Genomic DNA, 10,262 nt, shown 5'->3' on the forward strand with positions numbered 1-10,262 from the left:
ATAGCTATACTTTTTCCTCTTGTTAAGCTCTACTAGGGTTCTTAGCAGAGCTTACTGATTTGAAAAACGGAGACTGAGATTCTAAAATATATTTAGTGGAATACATACTATGATAGAAGTCAATTTATTTCCTAGCTGAGCAGCAACCATATACTTGCCCAAAATAAGATAGCCACAACCACCCATCTACCCTCTTTACTGTCACTGAATCCAGTATACTGGCAAGTCAATATGTCGACATCAGCAGTAAAGTTGGCTGGGGATAAAAGCCAGAAAATAAAAAAAGGAGGTTTCTTTCCTGGAAAGTTGTGCCCCAAGGCTTATTCCATCTATGAAAACAAACTTCTGACTTTGTTATATGATACAAAAAGTTAATTTTGCCTGGAAGAGGGCTTTTTGTTTCTATTTTAATTTTTAACCTGATTTACATATTCCCTGGCTTGTTTTGGCCATGTCTACACCGCCTTCCAGATACAAACCCAACCGTGCACCCAGGTCATATCAGGCTCACGTATGTTCAGAAGTCCATGGACGATAGCCAAGATTCAGACCATTCCCAATAGCAAATCACACACTACCCTTTAGTATTACCCCAAGCATGGTCCTACCTGCTGATCTGTGACTACTAAAAGTACAACAGCTGCCTTGAAAATACTATGAAGAACTTAATGCCTGTTGCCTATAATCCAGTTTCTTGAGGCTTTAGTTCAACTTTTGAGAGTGTTCTACAAACAGTATTTTCCCTCTAGGTCTATGCAGGAAGAACCGTGTTACGGAAAAAAACGCTACGTAGACTTAGAATTAGAGGAACCATATTCACATTTCATATCTCATCTTTTTTGATAAGAAATAAAACTGAGGATTGTAATTCTGCATTCAAATTATACTCACATGCACAAGAAAAACATGGCAAGAGCTATCACAGGTAACACCTAAAGAACAAGAAACAAATATGCAATTGATAAACATTATTCTCTAGCTTTTGCTTTAGGAAGCAGAAAAGCAGCAAACACTACACAAAGGCATTTTCTGAGTAGGAGACATAAAAGTGCTACTTGACAGCACTGCTGTTCTCAGTAGAAAACTTCTGGGAAAATGTCTGGTCAGTTCCCAGAGAAATCCAGTCCTTTTGTATGATATCTCTACAGGATATCTACGATATCCTGTATTTGTACTGTTTCCTTTTAAAAAGCCCAGAAGTTCAATTTTTTGAACTACAGAGGATGACTGTTTAGGACTAAATGTGGACAGTCATACTGAGAATCAGATAAGCTGCATACTTGGCATACAGACAAAGAATTGGAAATGGTGATGTGACTTCAGGTTGCCGTTACAAGATCCTGTCTCTTTTAAAAAGTCCCTCTTTTAAAAACTCCAACTGTTTTTGGGGGGTTGCTTTTTGTTAACAGTGTTATCCAATATATGTTTTAGGAAAAATATAGAATGTAAAAATGTCCCCCTTCTTTCTGACAAAAGACTACTTCAGTAAAGATTCACTTTGCGGCTCGCAACAAGTATGAAATGAAGTAATTGAAAGCTCATTGCTCAGCCTGTTAGTGAGATTAAATTGTGACGTGTGGACCATATTGCCTTGTTTCAATCCCATCTCCAGATGGACTTTTCTTGCAAGGATCTAGTAATAACACATTTGAAGGTCTGCTCAAGGGTGCAAAGGTCTTCCAGCATGCATAAATAGACTAAATACATGCACTTGATTCAGTTTTTTCCCCCCCATTAGGAGGGAAAGATGCAGCTCATGGATTTTTAGTGGGCAAAGCAACTTCTGCAGCACACAACAGCTGGAAAAATTACTGCATGGTACTGGTTTCTCTTTCACTGTTGAAGGACAGAAATATCAGAGAAACTGTAAAAATAGTGATGAACTGTGGTGCACTGATAAACTGTGATGCACTAGATGATTCAGGTCTCTCCATACCCATACATGAGTCTATTTTTCCCGTATCTAGATTAAGTAAAACAGTGACTAAAAAAAGCATATGAGAAGAGGATCATGCATTTTTCACTCTATTCAGAGATTCTAGGCAGTGCCTTCTCTACTAATATATTCCCCTATTTTCCTACTACTATGTTCGGTTAGCTTACTGCATGGAGGTGATAGTCTCTGTGTGAGGTAAAAACTACTTCATGATTACTTAAAAAAATGTAATTAATACCTTCACTGCCCCTGGTATAATGCACCATAATAGCTATGCACCATCATTCTCAAGGGTGTATTATCAAGAGAAGAAAAAGGTTTTAAAGTAATTTAGAATTAATAGGTTTTAGTTTAGCAACTTCACAAGAAGCCTTAAACAATTTTACAAAATACTCAGACATGTTGAAAAAAGTAAGAAACTATAACTGAAATTTTATTTCTGATTACGAGATCCCAGGACAGTTCAAATGTAGCAGTGCCCACACCACTTTCACAGTACAGCTAGACAGTCTCTCTCTGTTGAGTCCAGAAAAGACACCTCCGTAGGAAGCTTCAGCTTCCAAAATAGCCTTTTACCCAGTCCATATACTACACTGGCTGTAAATTTAAAACATCTGTAACCATCAAGTCCTAGAGATCTGCAAACAAGAAAAATCCCTTGCAAAAATCATAGAGGATAACAAACTTGTGCTCAGCATTAACTTTTTCAGGCCTATTGTACTTGAAATCCAGCTTCCAACATAATGTCAATGTATAAAAGCACTGGAAATTTTGCTTGCATGAAAGTGACCCTGTTCACACAGCCGTCTGCACTCCTCAACGCCCACCCCTCAATCTGTGAGCTGTGGTAGGGGGGCACCTCAAACTCTTCCCTAGCCAAGTCCAAACTTGTTGTCTGTGCAAAGGGCAGGGCTCTCTGAAGGAAAGAGGAATAACAAAATTAGTCAGCAGGGAATGCTGCTACTTCCTAACATTTTCAGTGCACCCCGAGTAGCCTTTTCTACCTACCCACCCTCCACTTTATCCCAGGGAATCAAAAGTAACCTGGCACAAGGAAGAACAAGCTAGGAGAGAACAGGGAAGTGTAACACTTCTCCTGGGTCACCTCAGATAAGTCAGTGTCTCGGTGCAGTTAACATCACCCACAAGGCTGATGTGAAGACAAACACATTAAATGTTATAAGGCATGGGAATGGGGTCCATACAAATAGACTGAAATTTCCTTTGACAGACTTTTTTCAAATCATAGAGGAAGCCAGTCAGAGGAATATAAGCCATTTAAATAGTCAGAATGGCCCAACATCCTCACAACAAACTGTTTTACATTATTCTCTGAAACCTTTATGTTCCAGCAATTATGCAACCCTTAGCAATGCACCTTCTGACGTCTTACTGATGTAAAATATAATTTATTACTTATTCTTTTTCCTCTCTGACTTACTTAAAACCAAATAAAATAAAATTTTTTTCTTTTAAAAAGCTGTCCTAGCATTACTAATTCTAACTTGCAGCTGAATTAATCAAAATACAACAATTACAGCAAAGTCTTACACTGTAAATTGAAATTCTAAAATACAGCTTACTGTCAGTTCCAGTAGCTCGTAACCAAAGGAAGACGAAATACGCTGAAGAGGAAGCTGGAACAACAAAGAAGTAAAAAACGCCTTTTTTTCTGACACTTGTGGGGTTTACAAAGCCTGAATCAAACTGGGTAGATTAACCAGGATAATCTGACATCAGTTATTGCTGAAACAACTTACATTATCTTTATAGTTGACTAGATTTTTCACAACTGATACATACTACACATTCTTTGCTTTACAAGGAATTTTTTCTTAATTAAATTTTTGTATGGGAAGGTAAAACTCAAATAAAATAAGTTATCTTTGCTGAATCCTTTCCCAACTTACTGAGTACAGGCATATTAACAATTGCAGAATCAGACCTAAAAGTAAAATCTACCTATTACCATTCTTTTTCACTTTGAAATTCACATATCACAAACTGATCTAGTTTGGGCTACTTTCACATAAAAATGTATTTTTTTTTTCCCTCTGGGAGTATGGGTATCATTATAGAAGTTATATTATAACCTGATAAATCATGCGTGGAAATGCCTCCCAGGTCCAAACTGCTGTTAAAAAGTCACCTTCAGGACTTCATCTTTGAATCTTTCTGGTGTGACATAAGCTCAAGTGAAAAAGACATTTTAACTCCATTATTACCAGTGTCAGGTAAAATTTCTGTAGTAACAGAACCAATGGATAAGCAAGATGTACAATATCCCAATAGCTCCTCTCTCACATATTCCATTGGACACTTCTAACAGGACAGTTCACAGTGTAGGAGTTATAAGTGTGTATCACTTTAGGCATCAGAAAAACTGTAAAATTACGATACCTACTCAGATTGAAAAAGCCTAAAGGTCAAAATGGTTATTTACAAATAAATATTCCACAAATTCTAGATATGCAAAATTTGAATCTTGATATTCCTTCTTATTTCAGACAAGTAAGCTTCTTTATTTGAGTTTTGGTGGCTTTCCTTCTGTTGTCTAAAACCTATGTTTTCTGCATGCAGTTTCCTCTACTCTAAACAAAATATTTGCAGACTGAAAAACAATCAAGTTCTGAAGGAAGCTCTCCTACGTGCAAGGAACTAAAAAAATGTTTGCAGGCTGTTCTGTTTTAGAATGTTCTTCTTCCTACCCAAAGAAAAATATCCAAGACTATCTCTCTCTGGATCAACATCCTTTTATATTAAAGTACCATGCCATTCAGTTCTGAGTATCAATCATTGTGCTGTCTCTGATGGCATGATTCTGCCAACATGTATGCAAATTCTTAAGTTTTAGGAGAGTGACTATACACATTCACTCAGAGTGACTACTACTAGCTACTCCTAATGCATGTGGATCGAGGTCTCAGCCTCTATGGTGATGAGGGACATACCCTATCTTCATTCGGGGAAGCTATGAAGCTATCAAAGCACAGCACAGCTCTTCAGTTTTGTCTAAGATGACTCTGCGGTGCTGAAGATTTTATCAAAACTTTTTCAATCCTTTCCCCACCCACCATAAAGCTCCAACTTCTGTAGTCTTGTGATTTCAGAAAAGAATCAGATTTCATTTAAGAGGGAAAAGAATTTTCCATGCCATATGTTTATAAAGAGGAGCTGGAAAGTATAGTTTCACTACACACTAAACATTAAAATGCAAAAGGCTATTAAAAATTGTTTAGGAATTCAAGAACTTGGAATTACAAATAACAGAGCAGTTTTAGTTACATAGCTTACTGCACTTTTTGCTGAAGTCCTCGTCTCTCTTTCTAAAAATAATACATAAAAATTAAATGAAGAACAATGCTAAAAGTGATAGGATCCTATTAGCAGTAGATTTTCTAAAGTTTACTGAAGTTAACTAATAAATATATTGACTGTTGTTTAACTTAAATGACCCGATTTGAAATTCCCTCCACCAGGAATATAATCAATAACGATTACACCAGTTAACTGGTCATTTGTCTTATGCCGTGTTTTAAGTCTAATTTTCAGTGTTACAGACATGTTAAAAAAAAATAAAACAAGAAGAACAGAAACTGAGTTTATATGAGCTAACCAAAAAAACCAGTAGAGAAAAACAAAATAGGTCAGTACTGTCCCCACCCACACAGAAAGCAGGAAAAGCGTTGTCTTTGATGCCTTCCCAGCCTCTCTAACAACACACACACAGATTACTCCCCCAGAGCAGAAAGCCCACACAGCTGAACCCAAACGAAAGAGAAGGGGGCCTCAGTTTCACCAGGCACTTCACCCTTCCCACTTACTGCTCGTAACAATAACTCAAAAAGTACCACAGCACAACGGAGGAGACTCATCTGTACAGTTCATGGCATACAAGGCCTCTCACTTTTAGCTCTGCAACAAAACAGAAATTACTACTTTTAAGAGTTTGAAAGCTTGGAAAACTCAGAGGTCACGAAAAAAGACTTATCAGAGGCAATTTGCTTGCTATTAAAGCAGTAGGTGAGACTGTGTGTCTTCGGTAATATACACAGAGTAATTGTTCTCAAATCTTATTTAGCTGTGAAGTTTGCTGCTTCAGATTAGGGGCTGGTTTCCTTTCTCTATATGACTATAATGAAAGATATTACTTCTCTCAAAATCTGGTCTTGCTTGAGACATTTAGAATATTTTCAGCACATTTTGAAGCAACAGCTAGCAAAGCAAACCCTGTGATATGGTGGCATGCCTTGGTATCACAATGAACTTTATTTTTACATTTAACTAACAGATTGTAGAAAAGCCTTTAGATGCCTGCACATAAGGTTTCAATCTGACTGGCATTTTAAACAAAATATTAGTTTTTAATTTTATTTTCCATTAAAAATATCTATTTTTTTCAGGCTTCAGTGGAGGGGAAAAAAGGCGAAAAGAGCTGTTAGCCAAAAATCTTTCTTGGCTGGCATTCTGGTTGGCAGTTTCTGATTAAAGTATGTTTGACATGTGAACTAAGCCCTTTCAGAGCAGACTCATGCTACATACAGACTCACTGCAACCCAGCACAAAATCAAAACCCACACTATAATGATTGAGATAGTATCTTGTATAAATCAGTATCACCAATGCTAATAATTGGTACCAGTAGCAACATAACGGATCCTGACATCAAATACAACCTGTGCATCATATAGGTTAAGATTTTTATGAAATACCTTTCTAAAGCACTACAGCTCACATTTTTGTTTCATTTACAGCTCAAACCTTAGCCAGTGACATTAAACATTTGATAAATGGCAGAATTCCTAATAGAGGTTATAGACTTCATCTTGCAAACTGCCTTCTAGGAGGTGACAGGAGATACTGGTACCTACAGCCCTTCAGGAGGATGCAGAATTTGCAGATTATGCAATTGCAGAGTATTACGCTGATTGCATAATCGGATCTGTAATTTCAAATCCAGTCAAGAGGTCAGTTTAGTTAATTCCCTCAGAGAGAGCAAGTACAAGATAAATGTCTGGCAAAGACAATAAAATTCAGTTGTATTGTCCTGCATGCAATATATTGCTTCGGCTTTTGGAAGCATGTATCCTACATTGTTTTTTATTTTATTGTAGCTTGACTGTTACATTAGAATTGGGACCTGGCTAGATCTCACATAACATCTACACTAGCATATCTTTTTGACAGTGGTCCACAGGTTAGTAACACATATTCCCTAAAACCCTGGCCTTGCTTGCAAGGCTTAGTTCTCAATTAATTCTAAATTGTTTCTTCTATTTCACACTGTTTATTTCCATGCTTTCTCATTTCTTACTTTTTCATCTATAAGCAAATGTTACCTCCTCTTTCCAGTCCCTTGAACAGTACAAAAACATACCTAGAGTCTAACAGGGTCTTGATGACTGAGCTTCAGAAACTGAAAGTAAGGGAGCATCATCCCTGAAACAGAATTGAACTGCCACCTCAAGAGGTTTTCAGTCACTTTTGACTATTTCTTCCTTTTCCCTGTTCTTGCACACATGTATTAGTTGTCTTTTCATACTTTGGTTGACTTTATAAAAGCATACCTTCAGCCAGGGAAAACTGCTGGATCCAGGTATATTCTTGGGCTAATTTATCGTTTTAAACAGAAAGAAGTGAACACCAATGAATAAGCTTTGAACGTGCAAAGGGCTGTTGGACAAACAGTGCTGCAAAAGTAGGATTATCATCTGGATTTTTCTCCAGCCACTAATTAACATGTAAAGGGTATTTTCAGAGCTCCATTTATTTTGCTTCTGCCACGAAAACCTATAAAAAAAGACCTTCCCAATGAATAAGCCAGCAATTTCCCCTTAATTAGAGGTTTTACTTAATATAAAAGTTTTCTCATAGTCAAGAGTAAGGTTCAAGACATAAATCCCTGTTCCACTATGACTGTCACATTTTCCAAGTTATTACCACATGAGAATAAGGTTTTTCTCTGGAAGGGAGAGCGAAGAATTAGCTAGAGAGAGAAGAAAAAAATACTCTGGATGTTTATAGATGCAGCAGATTAGTCCTATTATTTAAAGTTTAAACAGAGATACGTTTCCTGGAATTCCTAATTACCCACCAATCATTGTTTCCAAATATAAGGCAAATATGAGACTTGATTTATTTAAAAAGTATTCTCAATATTCAGTTTCCTCATATTTTGTTATTACTAACCTTACTATTTCTGAAATCTCTTACTACAACACTTTCAATAATCTAGCAAATCCCACACTACTACTTGGGGAAGAATCTAGTGCTAGCATACTATTACAGCAAGACAGACTTTAAAGTAATGAATGTATGTCTGGCTCTTTGCTTGATCGGTTCCTTTAAATTCTACTTTTCATTTGTCTCTTCCCCCTTCCGTTGCTTTGTGGCTTCTGTGACTTACATATCATGAGTATCAGAAAATAATGGCTCATGGAGAAATAGTTTAGTAATTGTTTTTTCTCCTGCCTGCTCATCCCCTAAGCATGGGATGTGCCATTAGCAGATGACAAGCCCTGAAGAAGCCCAGAGTTGAGAAGGAATCCTGCAAAGGTATTCAACACATCTTCAAATTGCTTTAATACTCTATCCAAAATGACTTGGCGGGAAAGGCAGAAGCCAGTCCTATACAGGACATAACGTAAAGTCAGTCAAAATAAGCGATCTCTGCCAGAACCTCTGCAGTTTCTGCTAGACGCTGAAGTCTGAGCTGGATCCCCAATCACACTGTCTTATCAGCTCCCCTCCTGGCAGAGTTTAGCTATACACTTCTACCTGACACGAATCTGTCCACATGGTTTCCATGTGAATAAAATCTGCTTCACCAAAAGGTGCTGTACAGCCAACTACTAAATCGAGTAAACACAAGGATTTCTTTCTTACAGGGAATGGTGCTGCACGATTGCTTGCTCCACCACCCCTTCCAGAGCAAGCTATTTTGAACTGCAAAGTAGTCTTCTCATATCTTAAGCTGGCTGCCATCTCCCCCCACCCCCCCCTTCTCTTCCTCTCGAAGAGATACATCTCTTCCGGCCTAATGGATTCAGATAAACCAGCTTTCAAGCTCCAGCCAAGTTTTTTGCATTAAAAGCCAAACGTCTTTTGCCATTTCTAAACAGCCTTACCTGAACTGGATTTCATCTCTTAATTCCATCATTTTGTGTGATTGTAGCAGGCTGACAGATTAACAAAATGCTGTGGCTTCAGTCTCCTCTTAGAGCAGACTGGTACAGTCTCAGACAATTCCACAAAACTGTAGGTTGTAGCTTAATTGTAAAAGAAGTGGATTTCCAGCTGCATAGGTATCACTGGGCATTCATTATTTATACATGTATATGACTCCCTACTTTTTGTACATGAGATAAACAGGCTTACAGATGGAGCACAGAAGGCTTCAAGCATATGAAGGGTGTCCACTCCTTCAACACTAGAGAAGACTCCTCTCTGCATGTGGTGCCACACAGCCAACAGCAATCCTGAGTCTTCCTCTAGCACACAGGAGGGCTTAATGAACCAATTCTGTTCCCAGTCCTTTGCCATTAATTATATTTCTTGGGATGTTTTATAATGGAAAATTTTAATCTGAAGGAGACTATTCTGGTATTGGAGGACATGGATGGCAGCATGAACATGTATGATGCTGAAAAATCAAAATGCAGGGCACCTGACTTATTCCTGCTCTGCATAAACCCCTAGAGCTCTGCCAGCAAGGGAGCACTAAGATGATTTAAAGGCTTAGTCACAGTGACCTTTTTGCATTATTGATGCAAACCTTATGCAGGAATCAACCCTTGCATCAGCTGAAGAAACTCTACCTTGACAAAAAGAAAGAAGCAGCAAATTCGACCCTCTTCGGGAGACTCTGTCAGAGAATGCCACTTTGCCAGATTTTGTACTGCAAAATCCAAGTTCAGCTATTTGTCAAGTATATATATAGATACTGTTACCATATATATGCACATGTGAGCGTGTGTATACACACACACGTAGAAATATTCTGAGTAATTGAGATGTGAAAGGCTCCACCTACTAGTTAAAGCCTTGAGAAATGTTTGTTAGAAATGGTGCTCCCTGGGCATTGCTGCCCATGCCAGATTTAGAAGAGAGAGCCGCAAAGCCCTAACTCTCATACCGTGTAACCCAGCCACCTTACAGCCGCTGACCCTCAGGGCTTGGCTTTCCAGATCATCAGACAAAGGGCAGAAAAAGACTATGTTTTTCCCTGGATAATCTTCTCTAAGGAAACCCCGTCAGACTCAAACGTCTCAGAAGTTTGCTCAGAGACAGTTCTGCAGCAACAGCCATTGTCAGCCAAAACCAGAAA

This window comes from Dromaius novaehollandiae, chromosome W (assembly GCF_036370855.1).
Source record: "Dromaius novaehollandiae isolate bDroNov1 chromosome W, bDroNov1.hap1, whole genome shotgun sequence".
NCBI classification, from domain to species: Eukaryota; Metazoa; Chordata; class Aves; order Casuariiformes; family Dromaiidae; genus Dromaius; species Dromaius novaehollandiae.